We start from the raw sequence: 27,063 nt of genomic DNA on the forward strand, positions 1-27,063 counted from the left end.
ATTCCATGGACAGAGGAGCCTGGCAGGCTACAGTCCATGGGGCTGCAAAGAGTCAGACACGACTGAGCACACACACACAGCGGCAGTACTGTTTCTTTAGAGACGGTGGACTCAAGAGTCATTTAGACTTCACAAGCTGGCACGTACGTGTATAGAAGAGGGAAAATGTTAACCTTATAAACAATGTAATAGGATAAATAAAAGTGCTTAAAACTAGAATATTCCAAACATATCACTGCTCTTTCTAGGCTTTTTCTTTTTTTTTTTTGCAAAAGATTATAGACAATTTTACTTTAAAAGTGAAAAATTATGAGACGTACATTCTTCAGGAAAATATCAGAGATGTATTATTCTTCACTAGATTTAATCAAATAGGCATGCATAGGAGGGTCGCCATAGAATACTGGTTATGCCTCAAATCCAAGAAGCAATACTTTGTTAAAATTCTTTTCTATAATGAATGACACAAAAATAATTCTATTTACTTGGCACTCAGAAACAAATCAAAAGCTCCCATTTCACCACCTCTTCTTTTATTCATTTGCCCCAAAACTTCAGAGCTGGATAGGCACAAAAGAGGCACCATCATGTTTCATCAGGCTTTAGAGACAGCCCCAGAGCTTTCAGCCTCTGGCTGTTTTTCAGTCATGCTGGGAAGGCTGCTGTTTTTACAGACTGCTATAGAAGACTGGCTCCCCTCTCATACGTGTATTGGCACGCCCACCTGCCATCAAGAGACCTAATCTCTGGACAATGGAAGGAAGGATTTTCAGTGGGTCTACACAGGCTGGTTATTCTGCCTCAAGACTTTACTAGCCTTTTATTCCGGTTCTTTCCTTAACTCATCTCTCAGACTGCAATCCTGCTTTCTCCGTTCAACTGGTGATATGGAATTTTCCACTGCAGAAGATTTACAGATGTTGTTTGGTTTACTTCTGATTCAGACTGTGTGGGGGTGGGGCGGAGACCAGGAGACAGAGAGATGGAGAGAGAGAGAGAAATAGATTAAAAACTAAATTCATTAGAATTGAAATATAACTGGGACTCCTAGACAACAGGGTGAGTCTATTATTGTTTCAGAACTCCACAAAGTAAGAGCACTAATGCTCTAGCACTGAGCATTAAAAACTTAGTTACAGACACCATGAGGGCAAGACACTGTCATACATTTTCTGTATCCTTGTTTGGAACAGAGTGTGACATACGATTATCAGTTAATAAATGTTAATGTAAATGTTTGCTGAATGTGTGTTCGTCGATCAGTCGTGTCCGACTCTTTGCGACGCCATGGACTGTAGCCCACCAGGCTCCTCTGTCCATGGGATTCTCCAGGCAAGAATACTGGAGTGGGTTGCCATTTCCCTCTCCATTGCCATTTCCTTCCCCATTGTTGAATTGGGCAAGCTAAATAAAGACTTCAGGGGAAAAATTGATCTTTTTGTTTGCTAAATCTAGTCTAACGTGGATCAGTGTACATTGCTTTTTAAACTTTTATTTTTAAAACTTTTTTATTAAACTTTTTATTTTGTATTGGAGTGTAGCGATTAACAATGTTGTGATAGTTTCAGGTGGACTGCAAAGGGACTCAGCCACACATACATTATCCATTCTCACCCAACCTCTCCTCCCATTCAGGCTTCTGCACAGCATTGAGCAGAGTTCCCTGTGCTATACATATACAGTAGGGCCTTGTTGGTTATCCATTTCAAATATAGCAGTTTGTCCATGACCATCCCAAATTCCCTCGCTATCTCTTCTCCTTATCCTTCCCCCTGGTAACCATAAGCTCATTCTTTAGGTAGATCAGACTTTTTAGAGCAAGTTTTAATACACTGAATTAAGATACATTGTTTCTCTCTCTCAGTAGAATTGGGATCACTTGTTTTGACTAAAACAATTTCTAGGCACAGTCTAGCTAGAGAACCTTTAAAGAGGTTTCAGTAAATGCTCAGGAATTCTTTAATGCGTGAAATGAAGTAAGTTTTATGAACAAACAACAGTCTGAATCCCCAACCAGTTATCTTGTACAATGTGCATATAAGTCTGAAAATTAGATACATCAAATTTCAATTTGGCTTCAGGCAGACTTTGCTTTATGGATTCATAAAGGCAGATTTTCTTTGATTACCAGGATTATTGCAAAGTGGAGTGAGCACAGAAATTTTTTTGAATTTGGTAAAGTCTATGTCTTCAGTCAACTGGGAGTAGCCTGATGTTAATTTTTTTTTAAGGCTCTGGAATAAACAGAATCCGACTTTAAATCTTAAGTTCCTCCACTAATTCACAGTGTGGATTTTGTGCAAGTTATTCAACCCAGAGCAGACTTAGTTTTCTCATATATACAACAGAAAAAACACCACCAGCCTCGTCAGATTGCTTTAAAATTAAATGTGATAGCATCTATAAATTGAAAAAAGATTAAGATCTCTTGAAACTGTGTATTCCTCATTTATAAAATGAGGGTAATATTAAGACCCTACTTACATTACGAGGTTGTTGTAGGATCAAATGAAAAAAAACAGATATAAAAATGCTTGATAAACTGAATACCATCAAAAGTGATGATAATAATTCTTATCAATACAGCCTTTTCAAAATTTCCCTTCTGCCCAGAATATTTCTTCAGTATCTGACATTTGTCCCCAAAGTTGTGAAATTAGATTTCTGTCTTGATTACGGAAACAAAGCCACATAGGGCATCATGCTTAAGAGAGGAAACGCGAAACTCCTGAGGGGAAAGTGGGAACCTCTGATATCACTGGGGCCTGGCTGCCAATGGCAATTCTCTCTGAAGGTTCTGCTGGCAGGTTGAATGAAAGGCTCAGAGCAGAGACGCACAAGCTGTAGTTTAATTGCTGTGATTCGTAGGTAATGGTATGGCAGAAAAAGGATCAAGGAGTTGGGCCTTCTAATTTAAGGCAAAGGGCCTAAGACTACATCCAATCAGATAAGAAAAGGCTTCCTTCACAAATAAGTGTTAAATCTTTGCTGGATTTGTCCGGGTCCTTCTTTTGTGTTAAAATCATGGAACTAGAAGCTAAAATAATAATGTTCAAGCTTCCTGTGTTCTTCTGCAGTAATAATCAGTTAGATCTTGCCCAATGAAAAGGATGATATTCTTGCCTAATTATAGACTGGGGCAGAGAAAGAAGATAATGCAGCCTGGCTCTAGAGGTAGGCAGGCTGGCAGACCTCTTGGGTGACATAAGGGGTACAAACACTGGTCTTGCTCCCACAACATTCCTATCAGGTTTATCCTTTAATAGCATCTTGAGAAATACATATACATATTATCTTGGAGGATAACCCACCATTCTGGGATAAACAGAAGCACAAAGGGAAGAACACTAAGAGAAAATGGAGGCTTAGAGAGGCTGGACAATTCGTCCAAGGTCACGCAGAAGAGCTGGGATTTGAATCCACATCGAGTTCCAGCCTCAACCAGCTTCTTTTCACTACACCGAGACTACACTTGGCTCTATAAGCAACTGTGCTAGTCCCTCCTTTACTCCTGACATATACAGGTCCATGGCCATCTGGCTCGGTCACCCTGGGTGACAAGTTAATGACCAATTTCCAGTCCAGCTATAGATTCATACCTACAGTGAATTCTGTAAGACAGGTTGGTAAGAGCAACATGGAAAAGCTTTGTTTGGTCTCTCCAAAACAATTCCCAAACGAAAGCTTCTCAGTATGTGATTAGTATGATTCTGGGTTTAAGGCTTGCAGTTAACTGGAAACCAGGGCTCCTGTTGGTGCAGGTTCGCCACATCTGGGGCTGACTGCCAGGCTCATTTGCTGCCCTCTATCTATCGAACACACACCGGCACTCAACAGGGTTGCAGGGAGGCCGAACATGCTCAGGAGAGAGAGCAGTCAGCCCTGCCTCTGACACTGTAGAATCTGCAACACTTTGGGGCATGGATTTCCAGAGTGGCTGCAGAGAGGAGGGCCGGGTCACCACATGAAACATAAGGCTGAGGGTAGAAACACTTCATAAATCTAAACTTACATAATAGACTGTGGAGATTTTTTGTCTAAACATATTTCTTTCTTACTTTTTTGTTGTCAAAATGTCCTACCAAATGTAATATACAATGCTTGCTTGGATCCTGATTGAAAAAAAAAAAGACATTTTAAGTCATTAAAAACTGCATATTGTATCATACCAAGAATTGTTTTAAATTCTGTTGGGTGTGGTAACAGCATTGTGGTAATATAAAAACAAATTCTCTCTTTTCTCATTATAGTTTCTGAATATTATAAGAATGAAAAGAGATAATGGTGGGATTTGTAAAATACATGAGCAAAGAAAATATTTTAGGTCATATACAATGCAAATTGGCAAACTTGACCATTATTGAATATGAGTGACAAATACACAAGCATTCTTTGCAAAATTCCAATTTTGTGTATGTTTGAGATGTTCATAACAGAAACATTTAAATTAATTATTAAAAGGATTAAATGTCCTCACTTAATAAAATTAAAAAGCTGGCAACACAGTGCCGTCCCCCTCACAAGTACAGTGTGTGGGGAATGATGGGGCCTGGCTCCTCACTCGGGTATCCCCATGTGTGTCGGTCTGAGTCCTGGTGGGCTCACAGTAAAATAGGTATGGGACACCTAGACCTAACATTGTTTGGAGATTTCACGGAGGTAACTGCCATGAAAGTGCTGTGCTGCTCAAAAGCTTCTGCTCAGTCACCAAACGTTTCTTGAGCATCAACCCTGGCAACGCTCTGAGTTAGATACCAGTGATATTATGATACAATGTGGTCTCTGCACACAATGACTTTTCACCACTGCTATCTAATGTATACACTGATTTCCACAGTGATGGCAATTTCAGAACTAGCTCTAGCTTCTAGTTTGAATACTGTCAACAATTCTTTCTTTAAAATGCATTTATTTTTAATCAAAGGGTAATTGCTTTATAATATTGCCTTGGTTTCTGCCCATCAACAATTCTTGGTAAAGGCAAGAAGGTCCCTGCTCAGCTCAGATGATCTTTATCTTTCCTCGGATTCTAGCTTTTGAGATTTTCCAATTTCCATTCTCCTCCAGCTACAAAACATCATCCATGCTGTTCCCTCTGCCTGGAACACCTTTCCATTGGTCTTTATCAGCTTCTTGTCTTCCCCACCTATCTCCAACATCAAGTTCTCAGACAACTCCCTGACCTATGATAGGTCCTTCCATTACACCAATGGATATTTTTCCTTTGTAGTATGTCCCGTACCTGAAACTGATTACCTGTAAAGATCTGCTTGTGATTTGTTAGGCTCATGGGAGATGCCTGAGAAATACTTGATAATGGATGGAGAGAGGCTGCTGATGTGACTATTTCTCCTTCATCCTGATAAAGAAAAGTGACCTAGCCATTCTGAAAATGTCGAGACTTTGATAACTATCTTCTATCCCTCCTTGGCTCTCCCACTAAAAGAATTTTCATTTTCCAACTGAGGTTAAAGGAAGAATTGCCAAAGATATAGACGGAGGGAACTATTTATCCTCTACTTTTTTCTCATCATAATTATCTATTTCCAAATTCTAAAACCACCTAGATTCTTCTCCAATCCTGAGTACCTTTAACTTCTTAGGATGCTATACATGTTCCTATTTATTATATTAATATAGTAAGCATTTTATGGCATGCAACCAGAAAAATCACATAATGGGAAATAACCCACAGCCCCCCAAACACACAAACAGGAGCCGAACAGAACTTTAGCACAATTTATGGTAACAAGGTTGTCCTCAGTTTAGTTATTTTTACTGTGTAAAATAAAATTATTTGCCTTATTTCGCTACTTTTTCCTATAAAACTGTTCCCTTAATTTTTGGCAAAAGATTTGTGAGAAAGTGAAGGACTTCCCGGGTGTACATGAATTTCAAATTACCATTTAAGCAAGGACAAAGTGTAATCCAAAACTGTCCTCTGCACAAATATCATTTGCTAAGAAATGTGAACTCTAAAACTAAGAAAACATGGAACTGGCACACAAGTGTATGTTCCTTGGTTCTTTGTCTCGTCACAACAAAGATTTGGAGCAACGGACATTAACACCCTCGACGTGTCACAGCTCTCAGGTCTTGGACAAACCGTGCTACAGCTCTTAGGCAAATCAGTGTTACAGCTCCATTTTATTTAGAAGATAGCAGGAGAATCCAAGACTCAAAGAGAAGAGAGTGGAGGAGTGCGTGGGGAGGGAGGGGGGTAGGAAAGAGAGAGAGAGCGAGAGAGCAAGAGCGAGAGAAAGCGCTTTGGCTCCTCCTTTTATATGTTTTCTCCTCCACCTGGGCCTGCCCTATGCAAATTGGGCTTAGCCAGGAGTGCTGTTTGTTCTGTTTGTTCTGCTTGAAGTCTTCACTCTGGTCCTCGGACCTTCCTTGTCTTTTAGCCACCGCCATTTTGGACTCCTTTTCCCTATTCTACCTACCTAACAGAACCACTGGGTGGCTTAAGGGATCTACTACAGAAGTCACTTAACCAGCCGCATTCTGATGAAGAGACTGGACAGTGACGGGACAGAGATTAGAGGTCACTCAGGGGTCTCTTTCAATGGTCCAGGTGAGAGACGGTGAGAACAGTGGGAGTGGAGAAGAGGGGATGGACGCTTGGGAAGCATAAATAAGGGGCTTTGCTGACTGACTCAGTGTGACCTATAAGAAAGAGCGTGCAAGTACCCAGGGTTTCCTCAGGTTTCTAGCTTGAGCAAGACTGAGAACAGAAGAGGCAATGAAAGAGCCACTGAGAGGCAAAGAAAATGACACAGTCCATGGCGGCACTTTGATTTTGAAGGGGCATCATTACAGCCCAGCCTTCTCGTGCCAGTGACTGGGAGTAAGGGCAGATTACATCTTTAACAAGTGGAGCAATTTATAAACTAGATGCTTTCCTGGTCTATGGAAGTGTTAAAGAAGAAGACTGTGCTGCAGCTACAGTGAGACAGGGTTCTGTGAAACACATACTAACCTGCTCATTCTATCCTCTAGACCCACAGAAACAGGAGAAAATAATAAAAGTAACCATGAAAAGTGACTTTTATGCACAAATAAATAAAAATACGCCATGGGAAAATTGACCCCTGTAGAACTGAATCAGGCAAATTTATCTTCCTTTTGATTAATAATTTAAGAAGAAATCCCAAGCCTGCCTCTGGAGCTGTAGGAGTAACTCTTATAATTAGACTCTCATCGGAACCATGAGTGTGAGGATCAGAACGCTGACTCAGCCTGGTGTCAATTATTTGCAGCTTGCACAATGAAAGGCTAAAAATTTGGAATATGTAGGATGACTGAAGCCCAATTCTGGGGGTTGCTTCAGCATAGTCACACGATAAGGTCTTTTAATTAGTATTTGCTGGCAAATTTATCCTCTTTCTCCTTTAGTTTGAGACCAGAAAATATTTGTGGGACTTGCTTGGGATGGTATTTGTGCTTCCAATTCAAGAACCAGAAATCAACACACACCAACAACTTTCCTTTCTCTTTAAACTCAAATGGAGCTGGCTTCTATGGATCAGTCCAAGAAACAGCCCTTTTTAATACAATCTAGTTATGTTTGCCATACTTCAGAATGAATTAACAGATGCACAAAATCTCTGCCCACAGAGAACTGCAGTAGACCAGCAGGTCTCCAGTTGGCCCCTTCTGGATTCATGAGGACATAAGAAGATGTGAATAGAATACCTTTTATACAGAAGCCAGTTTTGATCAACTAGCTATAATTGCCGGCTCCAATGACCCCTTCCTTAGATTCAATAAATTTGCTATAGTGGCTCGCAGAACTCAGAGAAACATTTTCCACACTTTCACCCATTTATTATAAAAGGATATGACAAAAGATACAGTTGAACATCCAGATGAAAGAGATGAATAGGGCAAGGTACATGGGAAGGGGTGTGGGGCTTTCATACCTTCCCCGGAGGAGCCACTCTCCCAGCACCTCCATGTGTTCACCAACCTGGAGGCGCTCCAAACCCCTTTCCCTCAGGATTTTACAGAAGCTTTACATCACAAAAGCATGATCAGTCATTAACTCCATTTTCAACCCTTATCCTTTCTCAAGAGAAAGGGTGGGTAGGGCTGAAAATTCCAAGCTTCTAATCATAGCTTGTTCTTCCTGGTAACCAGCCTTCATCCAGGAGCCCCCTCCCCACCCCCAGAGTCACCTCATTAGAACAACAGACAATTCTTTCACCCAGGAAGTTATAAGGGCTTCAGGGAGCTCCGTCAGGAACAGAGGTCAAAGGCCAATGTTAGAACAAGAAATGCTCCTGTTGGTCTTATCACTTAGGAAATTATTAGGGTTTTAGGAGCTCTGTGCCAAGAACTGGGGACAAAGACCAATACATACTTTTTTCTGTTTTCTCACACCCCTGTAGGGACTTGAGCTCATGCTTTTCCAGCTGGGCTAAGTCAACTTCCACTCACCCATCTTTCTAGCTTCCAAAACTTTGTACATATTTCTTACATGTGTTGTAAAGACTTCTTTTTTTAATCTCATAGTTTATACCTATTTAAATTCCTTGTTACTTTGGTGGAATGCTGGGAGGGAACAGAAACATATGCAGGTATTCAAACTGCTATGTTTATATCTTCCCAAGATCACATATCCACCCATTTAAAAAAAGCTAGGATTCATTTATTTTCATATATTTCATTCAGTTGTTATTAAAGTCTTATGTCTTTCCAGATTGACACAGAAAAAATTACTGCATGAATCCACCTATCCACCCATTTTTAAAAAGTGCTGGGAATAGAAATAAAGGATTAAACAATCTAATCCCTGCCTTCAAAGAACTCACTATTTATAATGGGGTATAGGCTAGAAAATACACAATACAAATAAGCTTGTTAAGGTGGAAACCAGGAACTGTATCAGTACAAAGGAGAGGTTCCTAACCCAGTTTGAGAGGAAGTACAAAGTGAATGGTGTTTGAGATGAGGTAACAACAAGACTTAATCTCAGAGGAAGAGGAAGCAATGGGTGGGCAGAAATGACTAGCTGTAGGGATGGCAGAAGCAGAGCAAAGCCAAGAGGGCACCTGTGTAAAAGGCAAAGGATCATGCCTCTTTTGACTCTAAAGAGGAGACATTTTTCTTAATCAGCAAAGACAAAGGGGACTGAATCACCTTTTGATGAGGCAACTTGATGTCAGTGTCCTTCCAGAAGAAAATGAAAAGCAACCCACTTATAATGAGCTCTTTGGTTCTTGAATTACCAAGTAAAACTGAGGTATCAGCAACTTTTGGCTGAGTGAGAAGTTTGCTAATAGAACCTCTGCATTAGTGTGGAGGGAAGGAACAGTTTTGATAAGTACAAAAGCATAGTGTGAATATATGAGATTATTATTACTACCACATTCCAACCATCACCATTCTCAGCCCTGAGGCATCCTCTACAACTTATAAAGTGAAGCATCTTCTCTGTGGTTTGGCGCAACAGCAGCCTCCTGGTTTCACTATTACACTACAGTCATGTCAGATGTCGCCACTGGGGGTGGGAGGGTGATGGCCAAACAGGACTTCCCTGTACCTTTCTTGGCAACTTCATTTGCAACTTTTAAAAGTTAAGGGAAAGAAGGAGAAGAAACAGCTTTTCAAGGCCAAAGATGGAGAGCATTTTGTCTGCATTTCTATTCAGGGCTGTAATGAACTGAACTCACTGTACTGCATTGCAGATCACTAGAAACTTAAAATCCAATTAGGACGGTGCCACCAGCCTGGCAAAAGGGCAGATGAGAGCCTTGGGACAACCCTGGGACTCAGTGGCAGGAGGCTGAGTGGGAAATGTAAAGCATCTGCCTCTAAGCATACAAACCACAGTAACAATTTTAAAATGTACTTTGGTCATTGTAGTTTTTCTTTAATCACTAAGTCATGTCCAACTCTTTTGCGACCCCATGGACTACAGCCTGCCAGGCTCCTCTGTCCATGGGATTTCCCAGGCAAGAATACTGGAGTGGGTTGCCATTTCCTTCTCCAAGGGATCTTCCCAACCCAGAGATCGAACTCACATCTGCTACATTGGCAGGCAGGTGCTTTACCACTGAGCCACCTGGGAAGCCCTGTACTTTGCATCGTTAGCATATAATCAAAATCCATTGTGAAGCAAGGTGTTTTTCCTGCTGGACATTCTATTTCTAGTTCTGCTCTTTGGCTCAATCACTAGCAGGTAAACATGTCCCTCCAGCCCCCAGCTTCTGCCAGCTCCTATGTACCCCTGGTGCTGGAAGGTAGATGGTAAGAAATTCCAAGGCATGCTTGGGAACACAGTCTTGGAATTACACACAATGAATAATGCCATCACTAGTGACTCAGGGCATAAAGAACCTGTGGAGTGAGAAATTGTCTTTATGCAAAAGAGTATCTGGATATTTGGACAAAACTGAAATGATAAGGCAGGAATAACCAGTACAAACTTATTTGCCAAGAACTTTAGTCCTCGTTTTTCAGAGACTCAGTCTGTGTGCTGGTCATTTTCTCTCATATTTGATTCCCACACCTTCTCTTGCTCTGTTTTATATCAAAACAGCTGACCCCATGCAAATTACACTGCCTAGGCTCTCTTTCTAGACCAGAGGGAGAACACTCATGGGACCCTGGAGTCGGGGAGGAGGGAGAAGCCAGGGTGTTTTTTTCTTTGCTCTGTTTCAGGGGGCGTTTCGGGAGTGTCTATTTTTCTACCATGGCTTCTACAGATGTTATTTCAGGTCTCTACTAGCGTGGGCTGGAAGGTTTCTCAGTGTCATCTTGCTCTGGCTCTTTCATCAGAACAGTGGAGAGTCTTCTGACTTCATTTAAACATGTTAGTGGTTTGCTGGAGGATACCTGTGACCTTGATGTTTGTTAAGCAGGCAGACCCAAACAAGAGTAAGTTGACACTGCCATTCTAAAACTGCCAGAAAACACACTCAGTAGGTAGCACCAGCGCATGAGGTTTTAACTATAATGCTTACATTAGGCTGAATAATTCCCCTCTCCCCAAATATCCATATACTAATCTGCAGAACCTGTGAATGTTATCTTCTATGGCAAAAAGGACTTTGAAGGTGTGATTGTGTTAAGGAATTTGTGATGAGGAGATTATCCTGGATTATCTGGGAAGCCCTAAATGAAATCAAAGCTATGGTTTTTCCAGTAGCCAGGTACAGATGTGAGAGCTGGACAATAAAAAAGGCTGAGTGCCAAAGAATCGATACCTTTGAACTGTTGTGCTGGAGAAGACTCTTGAGAGCCTCTTGGAGAGCAAGGAGATCAAACCAGTCAATCCTAAAGGAAATCAACCCTGAGTATTCATTGGAAGGTGAATGTTGATGCTGAAGCTGAAGCTCTGATACTTTGGCCACTTGATGTGAAGAGCTGACTCACTGGAAAAGACCCTGATGCTGGGAAAGATTGAAGGCAGGAGGAGAAGCGGGTGACAGAGGATGAGATGGCTGCATGGCATCACTGACTCAATGGACATGAGTTTGAGCAAATTCCAGAAGATAGTGAAGGACAGGGAAGCCTGGTGTTCTATAGTCCATGGGATCCCAAAGAGTCAGACACAACTGAATGACTGAAGAACAACAAATGCAATCACAAGGGTCCATATAAGAGGGGAAAGAACACCAAAGGAGGAAGTAGGAAATGAGGCGACAGAAGGAAGGGGCTGAAATGAGATGAGGAAGGGATCAAGTCCCAGAGTGTGGGTGGCTTTCGGAAGCTGGAAAAGGCAAGGGAATGGATTTCCTGCAGAGCCGTCAGGGGGAACCAACTCTGCCAACACTGTGACTTTAGCTTAGTGAACCATTTCAGATTCTTGGCTTCCAGAACTGTAGGAGAATAAATTTGTATTGTTTCAAGCCACTAAATTCATGGCAATTTGCTATTGCAACAATAGGAAGCTAATACAATGCTTCAAATACATACAGATTCTTCTTGCTTTAAAAATGCCATGTCTTGAGAGTTCCCTGGTGGTCCAGTGGCTGGGACTCTGAGCTCCCAATGCTGGGGTCCAGGGTTCGGTCCCTCGTCAGGCAACTGGATCCCACATGCTGCAACTAAGACCTGGCCCAGCCAAATAATTTTTTTTTTTAATGCCACATCTTGGCTATCAGCAAAGTAATTCCATCCATACATGAATCCTAGCCTGTTACAGAAGTCCTTAAGAGGAGTATATAGAACTTCCTTGCCTCAGATACCACCGCAGATGTCACGATGTGCCCCTCATATCTCCCTTTAAGACTGAAGCACTTACTCCCCGAGCTGTTTACAGATGAAGAAAGCGGCATCACCCTAAACACCTCTTCCTTTCTGGGGCAGTCTACATGGAGTTCCTGGTCAGTGAAGGGGTGTCAAGGCCCAGCCCCTTTATCTCAACTCAGGACAGCTGTACAGGACCATACCTTCAGGAGCCTCCATTGAAACTGTATTAATATCCAACTTTTCCTTCTGCCCGATTCGATTGCCTTCCCCTGCAATTTGATTCTAAAGCACTCCCCATAAATTTGCTATCTGCCAATCTCCACCTGAGTGGAGCTTTCCCAGGGACTCAACCAAGAAAACTGATTTATCTATATTTAGTCAAAAGCACTGCCTACTTGGTTAATTTCTCTTTATATCTGCTGATAATTATCAACCCACTCTCCTATAATACATTAAACTAAAAAGATAACTTTTAAGAATGCAAGATCCTCTCAAAAGAGAACATGACCATTTACAAATATCCGTCAGCTGAGGTCTTAGGTGCAGTGTGAGTTAAGGACTGAGGATGGAAGAAAGTGTCAGAAAAGGGACGGACACTGGAGTGTCAAACGGTGACATTTATTAAGGAGTTGTATAAGGATGCATGCGTGCATGCTCAGCTGTGTCAGACTCTTTGCAACCCCGTGGACTGTGGCTTGCCAGGCTCCTCTGTCCATGGGATTTTCCCAGCAAGAATACTAGGGTGAGTTGCCATTTCCTCCTCCAAGTGGTCTTCCCGACCCAGAGATCGAGCCTGTGTCTGTTGCATTGCAGGCGGGTTCTTGACCAGACTCACCAGGGAAGCCCGCATAGAAGGATGCCTTGCTGTTTTAGTTGCTAAGTCACGTCCGACTCTTTTGTGACTCCACGAACCGTAGCCCGCCACGCCCCTCTCTCCATGGGATTTCCCAGGCAAGAAGCCATTTCCTTCTCCAGGGGATTTTCCTGAACCAGGGATCGAACTAGGGTTTCCTGCATTGGCCGGTGGATTCTTGACCACTGAGCCACCAGGGGAAGCCCAAATATAAGGATGAGGGATGTACTGATGTTTCATTCTCATCTGGCCCCAAGATACATGTTATTATCTCAGTTTTACAGGTGAGGAATCTGAGGCTCAGAGGTTAACTGATACAGCTGGAGAAGCATGGAGCCCAGAACTGAATAGAGAATTGTCTGAATACAGTGACCATGTGTCCTCTGTTAACTGCTGAAGAAGATCATTGCGGGAGGTCTGGGCAGGTGAGGATGGTGCTGCTGAACACACAGGAGAAACCATCCCCCCTGCGGCCTGGAACTCGATAAAGTTTGATCCTCTCCTTCAGGCATGCTGACATTCTCCTGGGCTTTCTCCCACCTCAGTGCTTTTGTCTGACACCTGGAATACCTTCTTCTTGTTCCATCTTTCCTTTAGGTCCAGCTTAAATGCTATCTCCTTTGAGCCTTCTTTGAACACCCCCATCAGAAACTGTATCTCCTGCCTCCAAATTATAGTATTAGTATCTTTATTACTTCTCTGAGGGTTATCATATCAGATCCTTAGTATTGTAATAACTTATGAATAAATCATAATTTCCACCTTGAACTGAAACCTGAAGGACAGCTAGCTTACACATATTTGAACCCCCCCAAATCAGCATAAAATTATGTCATAATATTTGTTGCTTAAAGTTCTCTAGAAACACTCAGTTCTTCACATTTATATTCTTTTAATAGATAAATGGCCTGCCTGCAACTTGCATCTTTTACCCTTATCTGCATGGCTAACTCCTTTCCCCTTAAAATTCATATTCTATATTCCCTTTAATAGCAAGTCTTCTCCAATCTTACCCCCTTAAACGGAATTAATCGTGCCTCTTCTCATCTCTATATATCTCACACAAATATTCCTTATTGCATTTATGACACTTATAATGAAGGGGGCGAGAGAGGATGAGACGGTTGAGATGGTTGGAAGGCATCACTGACTCAATGGACATGAGTTTGAGCAAACTCCAGATGGTGAAGGACAGAGAAGCTTGGTGTGCTCCAGTCTGTGGGGTTTCAAAGAGTCAGACACAACTGAGTGACTGAATATTATATTTATTAAACAAACATTGTTATATTTTTAGGCCACTTATAATTGTTATAATTTTGGTATGATCGTTTTATTGGCTTCCCCTGCTAGTGTAACCATCCATGGAGAAAGGCATTATGTCTTACTAACTGTGTACTTAGCTCTTCCTAGAGTACTTAACATATAACAGGTGCCAATAAGTACCCACCAAACTAAGAACAGAGTTTGAGGCCAAAAACATCTCAGAAGTAACTCCAGATGTACATACTTATTGCCAGGCTGACCAGGAGCAAATTACTTAATCTCTCTGAGTTGGAAATAATGCCAACTGTAATTACAAGACTATGGTTAGGATAAAGATGACACAGGTCAAAGAGCTGCACAAAATGGGGCCCAGAAAATGCCCGTGCTAAGTTGATTTTTAGTTGTGTCTGACTCTGTGCGACCCAATGGACTGTAGCCCACCAGGCTCCTCTGTGGGAGGAAGTATTCTCCAGGGAAGAATACTGGAATGGATTGCCATGCCCTTCTCCAGGGGGTCTTCCTGACCCAGGGAACAAACCCGTGTCTCTTATGTCTCCTGCACTGGCAGGCAGGTTCTTTACCACTAGTGCCACCTGGGAAGCCCAGAAAATGCCCAGTCTCTTCATATTAAATTGAGAATTCATTTGACCAGATTATTCATGCTTTTTTATGTACTCAGGGTTTACAGGGACTTGTAAGCTAATTTAGGACAACACAGTATGTGGAATAACACTTTCATAGAGTTTCTCTGTTACCAATATTTGGTAATGATGGTGATGATGAAGAAAAAGAAGTATGAGAAGGAGCTGGAGGAGGAGGAGAAAGAGAAAAGCACCCAGTATGCTCAGTTCATTCTAATTAAACTGCTCATTAGAAGGAGAATGCCCCAGGAAGTCTAATTCAGAATGTTGTTTGGTTCTAAATCAAGAGCATCAAATAGGGAGACAATTAAATTCTGTTTCCAAAACATACCTCAAGGATAAGATCAAGTTTGGATTTTGCTTCTCACCTGGCTCAGAGTTACCAAGGTCACACTGACAGTCTAAGGACACAGCTTCTGGCTAGAGAAAGCCCTGGTGAACTATCATGGGAAAGCAAGAAACAAACCACCTGGAATCTACGTGTATTAGTAAAGCCAGCCTGTGTTTTAGAGAACTGAATTCTTCATGGCATGGAAGAATATAGTTTCTTCTCAAATGAAATGCAGACTCATCAGTGTTCACTCCAAAGTGCTAAAAGCTTTCATAATTATGCTGTTTTTCAAATCTTTGCAGCACAGTTGTTCCCCAGCTTGGAGCCACAAAGCAGTGATTGTAGATGACGTAGGAGGGTATCTATCTGGCAACAGCCTGTGCTTGTTTTAATTTCTCCACCTGCTACTGAAAAGGGGGAGAGGACCAGGATTTAGAAGCCAATTATTCACTTTGAAACATGATTATTAAGATGAATTGTGCTCAAGCGCACACTTGAAATCTGGCTGTATGCTTTTTAAGTGTGTTGTCTTAATATTATTGTGGTCTGATTAAAGATGAACACCACCCAAGGAAAGTCCTTCTGTGAATCGTTATCATATCATGGTGAGTTATCACTTCCTTCCAGGCTGACCTCCCTTTGATAAGAACTAAGGAACTATATCTTGGTTTTCCTTCTTCAGACTCTTTGAGTTTCATATCCCACCAAAGTTGTGCATGACTAGCCCATACCTGTGAGCTTTTATACGCACTCTCCTTTAATCCTTCCAGAAGCCCAATGTACATATGTGAAAACTGAGGCTCCGGGCAGCCACAGAATGTGCCCAAAGTCACACAACTGGAAAGCAGAGGTGGCAGAAGAGGAGCCCCAGTCTAACTTCCCAGCGGGGTGTGTTGATTTCGCGGTGGACACAGAGCGACTGTCAAGACCAAAAATACCTGAACAACAAAGGGAAGACAGCAACTTTTCGGTCATAGGCCCAGCTATAATGATTTAACATTCACCGTGGGCTACATCATATGCCAAAGCAGTAACTACAAGCTGAACAATCCTGAGACGGAGCTGAGAGCCTCAGTAGCTTTGCAGTCATTTTCCCTTGCTCTCCTCTCCTCTGGAGAGAGAAGACACCACTCACAACTGACCCAACCATCTTTCAATGCCAGTGACAGCCTCTCCTCCTGTCTCCCGGATGCCCAAGCACAATTCCCTTAATGGGCATAAATCTTTCTTATGCATGTTACCACTACTTTTTCTTTGTCCTGAATTAAACATGTTTGCCCATAAATCCAGGAAGGCTACGCCTTGGGCCACCTGAGATGCCTAGATTTGTAACTATCACTATACATGTCATATCCACTCATGAAACCCAGTAAGTATTAGTCATTTCTCGGCATTTCCATCAGAGGAGGAATTTCTTTGGGGGACCATTTTCACAAAGAAATAAATATATTTTATCTGTTAGTGAAAGTGACCAGGCACCTTCAGGAAGTAGGAAAATAAACCACATTGGGGGTGGAGGCTGAGAAATTTTTAACTGGTGAAAATTAAATTTTAGAAGACTGAATGAAGGGTGTCCATCATACTGGGAGGCCCCAGAGCAGTGACCGAGGTTTTTCCATCCTTACTGCCGCCTCTTAACCCTTATCTGATGCAATTTTTACCAACTGAGTTAAAGGACCTGTCTCTAGATGGAGTCGTAGAGAATGAACCTCAGATGCCTTAGCTGGGCATTCAAGGCTCTTGTGATCTGCGCTCAGTCTCCCTTTTTCTTGATGACAACCCTCCCTCATAAGATTCCAAGTGCCCCAAGTGTTTGCAGACCATACTTTGTACTTTCCTGCTCATCTAATTTTTCCTCCACTTACAATGATGCTTCTTCTCTCTTTGCTGACACTCTCACCAATCTTTATGACACAGACAAAAATACCATTAATACTACATCTAAGTGTTTCCTGATTCTCCTGGTTAAAATGAAACTGCTTCATTCACCGAGCACACTCTCATGATACCCATGGCCTGCTCTGTAAACTGCTGGTTATATGTCTAATCTCTTCCCTCCTAGAGGACCCAACTCCACAAGAATATGAGAAGTGCCCCAGCTCTCTCTCTACAATTAATGCCCCACCTAGCAGACTTTTGTATCTAATAGATACTCTCAAGATATCTGCAGAAACTGAAATAAGAGAAATCATTTTATCTTAATATATGGCAGTACTTCCTCAGGATATGCCAGTTGACATATTCATAAGGGGATGAGAACCCAGTGCCAGAATTTGGCTTGTGTGGTCAGTGTGGGAGCACCTAGGGATGGGAGGCATGGTTGAGATGGATTAGGGACTGGTCTAGGCTCAGAATGAGGGGAACAATTAACCCAGACAAGTGCATCTACATTCTGTAGGAATGAGATTCCAGTTCATGAGGGTGAATGGTGATGCCTACGTGGCCTGGCATAGAGTAGAGGATCAATAAATAAGGTGTCCTCCTAGCCCCGACAGCCACCCAGTGCTTCTTCACCTCAGCACGCATCACCAAACTGCACTGAACTCGGTAGCTACTCCGTCCCTGACCACCAGGGACCTAGGCAGGACCTGAGCATTGCAAACAGAGCCTCAGCAGCTGGTTCAGTGCCTACCACACAAGCAGTCCTAAATAAATAGATAAAAGTCTGCTGAGTGAATGAAGGGGAAAATGTAAGAAGAAAAGAAGGAAAGACAACAGACAATGTCTGTTGACATGCAAACTGTCAACGTTTCCAATTCAGCTTTTCAGGAAAAGCAGTAGAAATCTTAAACTTGGTGGGACAGACGGTGTTACCGGCTTCCCCACAGCGTGCCCAGCATTTTCTGTCCAGGAAAAGCTACACTGCCCCTGGGAGGCATTGTCAGAGTACTCCTACTGGGTCAGCCAGGACATGCTCTGGGAGCAGACGGATGGGTCCTACAAGCTGCCTAGACCTCGTGGCAACTGCTCTTCACCCTGGGGGCACCAAGTGTGTATAGATTTAAAAGAAGCAAAAATAGGAATCCTCAAAATAGATATTTGATATATTTGAGATGTTTGATTTCGTAATTCTTTTTTTGTTTTTTTTTTTTAATTTACCAGAATACATTTATTCATAAAATAACATTTGTATGGCTTATGAAATTCATCTTATGAAATTCTTTGATATCATTTCACATATTTCAACAAACTGAGGAGAAAGTTTTTTTTTTTTTTTTTTCATGTTTCAATGCCATTCTCCCAAATCTTCCCACCCTCACCCTCTCCCACAGAGTCCATAAGACTGTTCTATACATCAGTGTCTCTTTTGCTGTCTCGTATACAGGGTTATCGTTACCATCTTTCTAAATTCCATATATATGCGTTAGTATACTGTATTGGTGTTTTTCCTTCTGGCTTACTTCACTCTGTATAATAGGCTCCAGTTTCATCCACCTCATTAGAACTGATTCAATTCATTAAAAGAAAAGAGAATCAAGAAGACGTTCATCAGCAAAGACCACATAACAGTTCCCCACGTCGCTATACTCTTGCACACCGCTCCTTCACAAGCTGGGTTGTCAAAATTCCATTGCCTAAACTCAGATCCAGAAGGATCTAGCCCATGGCTCTGATATATATATATATATATATATACACACAAATATATATATATATACACACACACATATATACACTTCCTAAATTGCCACCACGTACAATTTTACTATCTCCACAGTTAGCTGTTGGCATCACTGTGCCCCGGGGATGCCTAAACAGCACCATAGGAATCCTGCAGACGGGACCTGAGCCTTCCAGGAGAGGCTCTGCTGCAAAGGCACCCTGCTTGGCACACAGCTCATCTGGCCAGAACTGGCCTAACACTGTGCACAACAGGAAACAACTTGCAGCCCTTGCTGGCCGTGCAGTGAACTCAGAAATGTTAACAGATGGTATGAAAAACACAACTCTGAACAGTCAGCAGGGTGACACTCATTAAGAGTCACCACTGAGCTCACTTCCAGTAAAATCCCATACCAATGAAATACCACTTTCCCCAAACCGTCACTCTGTTTGAACAAAAGTGACTACAGGGCGCTATAATGCCAGGCTTGACTGAAGCTCTGCAAATGACAGAGGCTCTCTCCAAGCCTCAAGGATCTTCCTTCCATCATCTTGTTCAGGATAGGTCCTGATCACATCTTCCCTCTAGCCTTCCTCGCCTCTGAAGATGGGCCTGGAAGCCAGTTAGCCTCAGAACTTGCCTCCCGACCCTGACACCCATCACGCTGCCTACTTTCCCTCCCCAGCAGAAGGGGCTGGGAGGAGAAGGTATAAGAGAATGCATGGAGGATGACTTCCCTGGTGGTCCAGGGGTGAATACTCTGTGTTCCCAATGCAGGGACCCAGATTCGATCCTTGGAAGGGAACTAGATCTCACATGCTGCTACTAAGAGTTCACGAGCCACAAGTAAAGATCCTGCATGCTGCAACTGAACATTCTCTGAGCTGCAAATAGAAGATTCTGATTGCTGCAATGGAGATCAAAGATCCTGTGTGCTGCAGCGAACACCCAGAGCAGCCAAATAAATAAAAAATTTAAAATGCATGGAGGAACTTGTTACTCTACAGGTCAGAATTTGTTCCACAGTGGAAATTCATTTATCTTCATATTTTTTCAAATATATTCCTAATTTGTTTCTCAATGAAAATTATCCCCTTCCCTCACCTCCTTTGCAATGGAATATGATGACCCCAATGCAGGCTATAAAACTACATTTTGCTGTACTTCAGACGCCATCAATGAATTAAAATACAGATACGTGAAACTAAGGTCACATGAACACATCATCAACGCTGGATAATGGTTCTTAGGTGGCCAACTCCAGACTGCTTTGCACTCACTGACACAGAAGCCAGCACGTCTCCGCCACTAGTTTCACCAGTCCTGCCCCAAGAAGAACCTCCAGTATTCACAGATTTGCATGCTTCCAAGTTTCCTCTCTACAAGGCCCTTCCACCTGCTACCCCATTAGCACCTCCTGAAGTCCTACTCGTGCTCCAAGACCCAGTGCAAATGCCAGCTCTTCCTCTCAACATTTTACAGAGCCTCAACGTTTCGTCAGTCAGCAGGAGCTGCTCTTTCACCTGTGCTTCCACAGCTCAGTGTTATCACATTTAGACTGGGATTTGTCTCATTCTATCTGTGATTTTTTGCTGCTACAACTCCAATGAAAATGAACTAAATATTAGTTAGTGCCTGGCAAGGTAAGTTAATTAGATGGCTTACCAAAAGGATTGGACACCATGACTTGATTTCCTTAGCTCACTAACCCACTGTTAGAGGGGAAGTGAGAAATCACATGGGAGAGGCACCTGAGCCTGCACAGATGAAAGGCTGATGTCCATTAGTTGGCTGTTGGCCTGGAATCTCAGAGCGTGCGTGCTAAGTCACTTCAGTCATGCACAACTCTTTGCGTCCCTATGAATTGTAACCCGCCAGGCTTCTCTGTATGGAATTTCCCAGGCAAGAATACTGGAGTGGGTTGCCATTTCCTTCTCCAGGGCATCTTCCTGATGCAGGGATCGAACCCTTATCTCCTATGGCTCCTGCATTGCAAGCGAATTCTTGACCACTGAGCCATGGGGAAAGCTCAGGATCTAAGACACCTGGGTTCTAATCCCACTCTGCCATTAACACTTTCGCCCAAGCTTGCATCATGTTTAACCTTTGGTTTACTGTTTACTTGGGAAACTTAAGTAAACTGTGCCTTTGCTACACTGTTGTTTACCAATAGTATCCATGTTTCCATATATATTCTACCCTTATGATCTTCTCAAACGCATTAGGCCAAAAGAACACTCACAGTTGCCGACCGAAAGTAAACTCAGATTTCTTTCATGAACACAGTATCTGTGAACTCAAGACTATAGAGGAAAGAAGATAAGGCTGTGCTGTAAAATCTCAGGCAAGTTCCTAAACCTCTGTGAAAGAAGCCTAACAGCCATACCTGCCAAGACTGCATGACCACAGGGATACAAGAGCTAAAGTCTGGAAAACATATAGCAAGAAGTGGCCTCCTAATGTTAACTATTTCTAGTACTTCTGTAGATTATAATCCAGTTGCACAGTGTTCCCTTATTCTTCCTTGTTGATAGTGAATCCCCAACAGAGTTTAAACTGGACACATTTTGTGTCCAAAGGGCTTTTTCAAAGATTGTTTTTATGGTTCTTGTTTTCTTGAGAAGGGTGGGGCCAAACACATAGAGATATCTTATTATTTCTGAAAAAATGCAGTTGTACTATGGTAACGTAAATTTCCTACAGACACATGAGATAAGCAAAAAGTTCTTGCCAAAAATGATCAGTCCAACCAACCATAATTAAGTTAATTCTATCCAACTGCCAGCAAAGAGATCAAAGGTTAAGTCTGTTCTTAGCTTCACGGGATGATAATGATAATAAACACAGCTATTCTTAGTAGCCAAAGTATATTTTGTAATTGTAACTGACACCACTTGACTTTCATTTCTGGTAAGCTAAATGATTTGTGATATATTTTCTTGTTTGCAATAACAGATCCTTTAGCTAGTGAAATTCACCTTTTCCTAGTGAGACCTACCTTCTCATTCACAATTTGTTCTAATGATGCTTAACAAATGACTGAAAAACATCCTCTCCCTTGAAAAGCTGGTGCTGCATACCTTCTCCAGTTCTTCACATTGTATGCACTTTTGAGTTTTGCCAAACTTCTAATGTTTTCACCAATACTTCCAGGACTGAGAATTTACTATATGCCAGGAACTGTACTGAATGTCTTATACATATGTGTGCATACTAAGTCACTTCAGTTGTGTCTGACTCTGCGGCTCCATGGACTGTAGCCTGCCAGGCTCCTCTGTCCATGGGATTCTCCAGGCAAGAATACTGGAGTAGATTACCATGCCCTCCTCCAGGGGATCTTCCTGACCCAGGAATCGAACCCACATCTCTTGCGTCTCCTGCATTGGCAGGTGGATTCTTTACCACTAGCGCCACCTGGGAAGCCCACCTTATATACAGATTAATCTAATTTCTTACTCCAACAATCCTGTGGTAGTATCAGAATCACCTGTAGCGTACAGAAGTAGACTCTTGCTCCAGGTGACACAGGAGGAAACTAAACGATGGATCTCAGCTGTGGAACCGGGTCCATGTGTCTGGATGCTAGTCTCCTCTGCTACCCTACTTTGCCTTGGCTGCCCATTACTTTCCTCACTGCCACATCTCAGTGCCCGCCACAGTTCACGGCACATATCAGGAACATAAGAAATGATGATGGGATAATAGTTAAAACGACAGTCAACATGTTCTGAGCGTTTACTTTTGTCAAACCACATTCTAACAGCATTACATGTGTAAACGCATTCAACCTTAACAAGTCTATGGGGCTCATTCTACAGGTGATGAAACTAAGGCACATGGGGATTAACTAATGAGACGGTGAGAGTGAGCCCCTACCTCCTATTCTTTATCTATCCTTGATCCACATCCAAACTAGAGGGTGTGCACGAGTTCAAATATCCTCTCTGCTCAGACACAAAGTATACAACACAGAGCATAACTCACATTCCACTATTTGAGTTTATTCCTTTACCATTCCATGCTCTAGTCTTAGGTCTTTCCTCCAGAGAATTACTTCTCCCAGGTTTTGCTTTTCTTCTCATAGTCTTACTCATCCAGTTTGGCCTGTCAGTGAGGCTCCGCCTTTCACTGTACACCAAAACCCTGTGGAGCAAGCATTACCCTCATCTTATAGACAGGGAAGTTGAGCAGAAAGGCTAAGTTAGTCATTGACCTGGGGTCTGACAGACACTCTGGCTCCAGAGTCTGGCCTTGAATCCACATACTGAAGATCGGGGCTGAACCTCTCCCTTCTCCAAATTCTCCAAGACTCCCGTCAGTCAGGATGACTCCATGTTACACTGTGTGGATCTATATTGTATTGCATTGATCTTACACTAAACTGTATTGATATGTAATTGTTTTCTATATGTGGCCAATTTGACTGTAAACTATTTAAGAGATCCTGCCCGTCCTTTTCCTTTTGTGGCCTTGAGTGTGCCCCCCTCGGTGCTGGACTCATTATTTGCTACAACCTACACTGGAAGCTCTGTCTCAGACTGGAATGTCTGCTCAAGTGGAGCCAGAAGATTCCTATAATTCCAGCCTACTAGGAGAGTTCTCCAAGGCTAGCCAAAGCCTTCTATTACTCCCTGCTCCTATCACTCTGTATTCTCTTCCACGAGCACATCTCTTCTCCATTCAGCTACCATCTCCACCCCACATTTCTCCTCTTTAAAGACTTTAATTCACCTAACTTTGCTACATGCTTCCTTCTGGATGTTCTTCAGACATCTGCATGTTAACGCTGAACTCATACCTCCAGAAATGTGTTCCTGTGCCTGGAATCACGGTGGACCATCTAGTTTCCCAAGTTAAGAACATCAGCAGAATCAGCTTTTGAACTTTGAGTCAAAGGTATAAGGTTAAAAGTTACTACTAATAAAAAACCATCAGGAACATATATCAGGCTTACACATTCCACTTTGGTTTTCTAAGTTTGGTCTATATAGTTATCCAAATATGGAAAAGTTTTGTGTCTTCATATGTACTAGATAGGGGGTTCCCTGGTGGCTCAGATGCTAAAGAATCCGCCTGCAGTGTGGGAGGCCTGGGTTTGATCCCTGGGTTGGGAAGATTCCCCTGGAGGAGGGCATGGCAACCCACTCCAGAATTCTTGCCTGGAGAATCCCCATGGACACAGGAGCCTGGCAGGTGGAGTCTACAGGGTTGTAAAGAGTCAGACAGGACTGAGTGACTGAGCACAGCACAGCACATGTAGCAATCATTTTTATTTTTGCTTTAAAAATATATATACAGCCCTACTTCCTGTGTGCATATAAGCTTTAATGAGTCAATGACTGAGAAAGTGAGATGCCCTTTTTTCCCCAAAGAATAAATATTTAATTTCTATTAAATAAGATCTGTAAGATCTTATAAGATCACATGTACATTACTCACTGTAATCCTTACAACTATCCTATGAGGTAGGTATTATTACCGTTTTATAGATGAGTAGAGTGAGGCCCAGACAAACAAAATTAGTTGCCCAAGTTCACATGGTTGACAAATGACAGCAATAGAGTTTAAACCCACATTTGCCCCTAGAGTCTAAAAGCACTCTTTTTACACCATACTATCTCCGAATAAACTAAATCTGTAAACAGAACCTCAAAAATGTGATAATGAGTTTAGATTATTTTTCCTACCACAGATAGACTATTATAAGTCCTTAAAAGTGTTAACTGTCAAGCTTCCAAACTAAGATACTTATGCAAGTATTAGTTATTACTATTATGGTGACTCATATTGGGATTTTACAAAATAAGTACTGTATATCTGAGAAGACTAAGACACAAAAAGATTATTTCTGAGAGTAAATAGAGGCTAACACTTGTGGGGGGGAGAAAAAAAACTTGCAAAACCACGGCGTTTTATTTTGTTTTTTTGAATACTTACTATGTCCTGGGAACCATGGTAGTTGACATTCTTAGAGAAATAAGACACAACCTAGTCCTTAAGGAGCTCTTAGCTCAGTGGAGAGAATACACAAAAATAATAATATGTGAGAACATTGTTCAGGTTCTATGACAGAAGATATTATGAAACAGGTCACAAATAAGCAACAGGCAAACCATGTGTGACCCACAATTATGTCATCTTTGACTCTGTGGTGTTTTCATAAAGATCAATCAAGGGTTAACAGTTAAAAATTGAGAAATTTCATACCAAAATCCATAATTGTGGCTACTCAAAAAGTGAAAAGTCTAATGACACAGAGATCTGATTCCTATTTGTGCTCCATCAACTTGAGCCCAGTGGCTGCTGCCTTTAAGGGTAGTTTGCACATAAATTTGTATATAAGGACCCACATTTCTTTTAACAATTTTCAGGACAGTTACCGAAAGACATTTTCTACCAGGAGTGCATTTGATGTAACATCTCATATTGGTAAGTAACACTGCTCATGTGACCCTCGATAAAGTCATGCACTGACATTTAAGGCGGCATACATAAAAATTATCAAGGCAGTATTGACAGGAAGAGAAAGGATTGAGGTATATAAGTAAGTGTGTGGGTGCAGGTGGAAATGTGGTGAAAGGATACTATCTGACCTCCCTCCCCCCTTCCATTTCTCCCTATACATACACGCCTCACAATTTCTCCAGAGCAGGTATCCTCCCCACTGTGGCTCACAGCTCAGATTAAGAACAAAGGCAACTGCAAGTACTTGAGGTAGCTCCCACCCCAGGCTGCACAGGGCACCGCAGAGCTGCCTCAGTCGGGGGTTAAGTGGATTAAGTCTACCATACATTCCTGTATCAAGACAGGATACAAAAGCACAGTGACCTCCTGCTGGAGGCAGATTGAAGGTGACTGGCAAATCCTCAAGACAGAGCAAATGAATTTTTCATGTAAATGAAGACATCAGTGCATGCCCTGACATGTTCATCTCTCATCTTCAAGCCTACAGTGAGGAGGCAATGTTTGCACTTCCATGGGACATTTGTATTTCAATGTATTTGGACTGAGTTAATATAAACTGCTACTGATAAATGTCTTTAAAGATGGTCTATACTATCTACTGAGAAAATATATGCTGTGCAGCATGTCTAAGTGGCCTTCAAAGTCAATACAAACTAAAATGAGGCTCTACACACAAAAGGCAAGCACTGTCAATTAAAACCTCACCCTGTGGCTCCAAAGGCACACTCTCAGCTCTTCTATCTCTCATCTGAATTATCTACCTTGTCAGAAATTTCATAGAAAGGAGACAAGAGTGGGCCAGTGTGGGACTTAACAGAAGGGAACAATTATATCCAAGATATCTCTTCTGTGCCTGCCTCTATTAAAAGTGTCAAGATATTTACTAATTTAATCTCCCACAATTAAATGTGAGCCACACAAGGAGACTATTTCATCTCTGTTCACTCCTGTACCTGCAGAACGATTCCTATACAAGGAAGGTGTTTGTCTGGCTGTCATATATTGGTCCTGGGCACCAATCCTTAATCCCCTACCCCAACGCTCCACTGTATCACAGGAGCTAAAAGGATCTCTCGCTAGCAGGATTACAGTCTACACTGTTTCAATCAGTACCTTGCACGAGTTTTGTGATATGGAAGGGTGGTGGCAGACTGGCAGAGGAGTTTGTGCTGCTATGGCTTCTCACAGTTTCCTCAGGTCCCACAATTCACTCTGCTGGTCTCCAGCTTCAGGGCTGCAAAGAATCTATGGCCCAGGCAACAGCTTGCTGCAGTTTCTCAGTTTGGATGTATCTGTTCGACTATCATTCCTCCAACCCTTCCAATGATTTCTAAGCACGTTAATACCCTAAACTATATCCCTTTCTGCTTAAAATACGTAAGGTGCTGTCTGTTTTCCTGACTGACTGAATATTCCATAAAAATCTGTTAAACAATTAAGCAAAAAAAACAACCAACTCAATGGGCAGTAACATCCCTACTTGCAGTTGTAGAATTGAGGCTGTGTGTGCTGTGCTTAGTCGCTCAGTCAACTCTTTGTGACCCCATGGACTGCAGCCCACCAGGCTCCTCCAGGCAAGAATACTGGAGTGGGTTGCCATGCCCTCCTCTAGGGGATCTTCCCAACCCAGGGTTCGAACCCAGGTCTCCCACATTGCAAGCATATTCTTTACCAACTGAGTCACCAAGGAAGCCCCGGTGGAAGAAGA

The 27,063-nt window shown here is 42.2% G+C and overlaps 1 protein-coding gene and 1 long non-coding RNA gene across 42 annotated transcripts in view; one reads left to right on the forward strand and one right to left on the reverse strand.

Annotated features, from left to right (window-relative positions):
* Positions 1–27,063, reverse strand: part of DLG2 (discs large MAGUK scaffold protein 2) — a 2,335,250-nt gene that overhangs the window by 177,702 nt on the left and 2,130,485 nt on the right. The window lies entirely within an intron of this gene.
* LOC147342527 (uncharacterized) lies at positions 15,255–16,571 on the forward strand. The gene is made up of 2 exons (XR_015157896.1): positions 15,255–15,891; positions 16,057–16,571. It is a non-coding gene; the product is annotated as an uncharacterized LOC147342527 (long non-coding RNA).

This window comes from Bos grunniens, chromosome 29, assembly GCF_055505025.1.
Source record: "Bos grunniens cultivar Pamir isolate PY7600 chromosome 29, Bosgru_T2T1.0, whole genome shotgun sequence".
Lineage (NCBI taxonomy): Eukaryota > Metazoa > Chordata > Mammalia > Artiodactyla > Bovidae > Bos > Bos grunniens.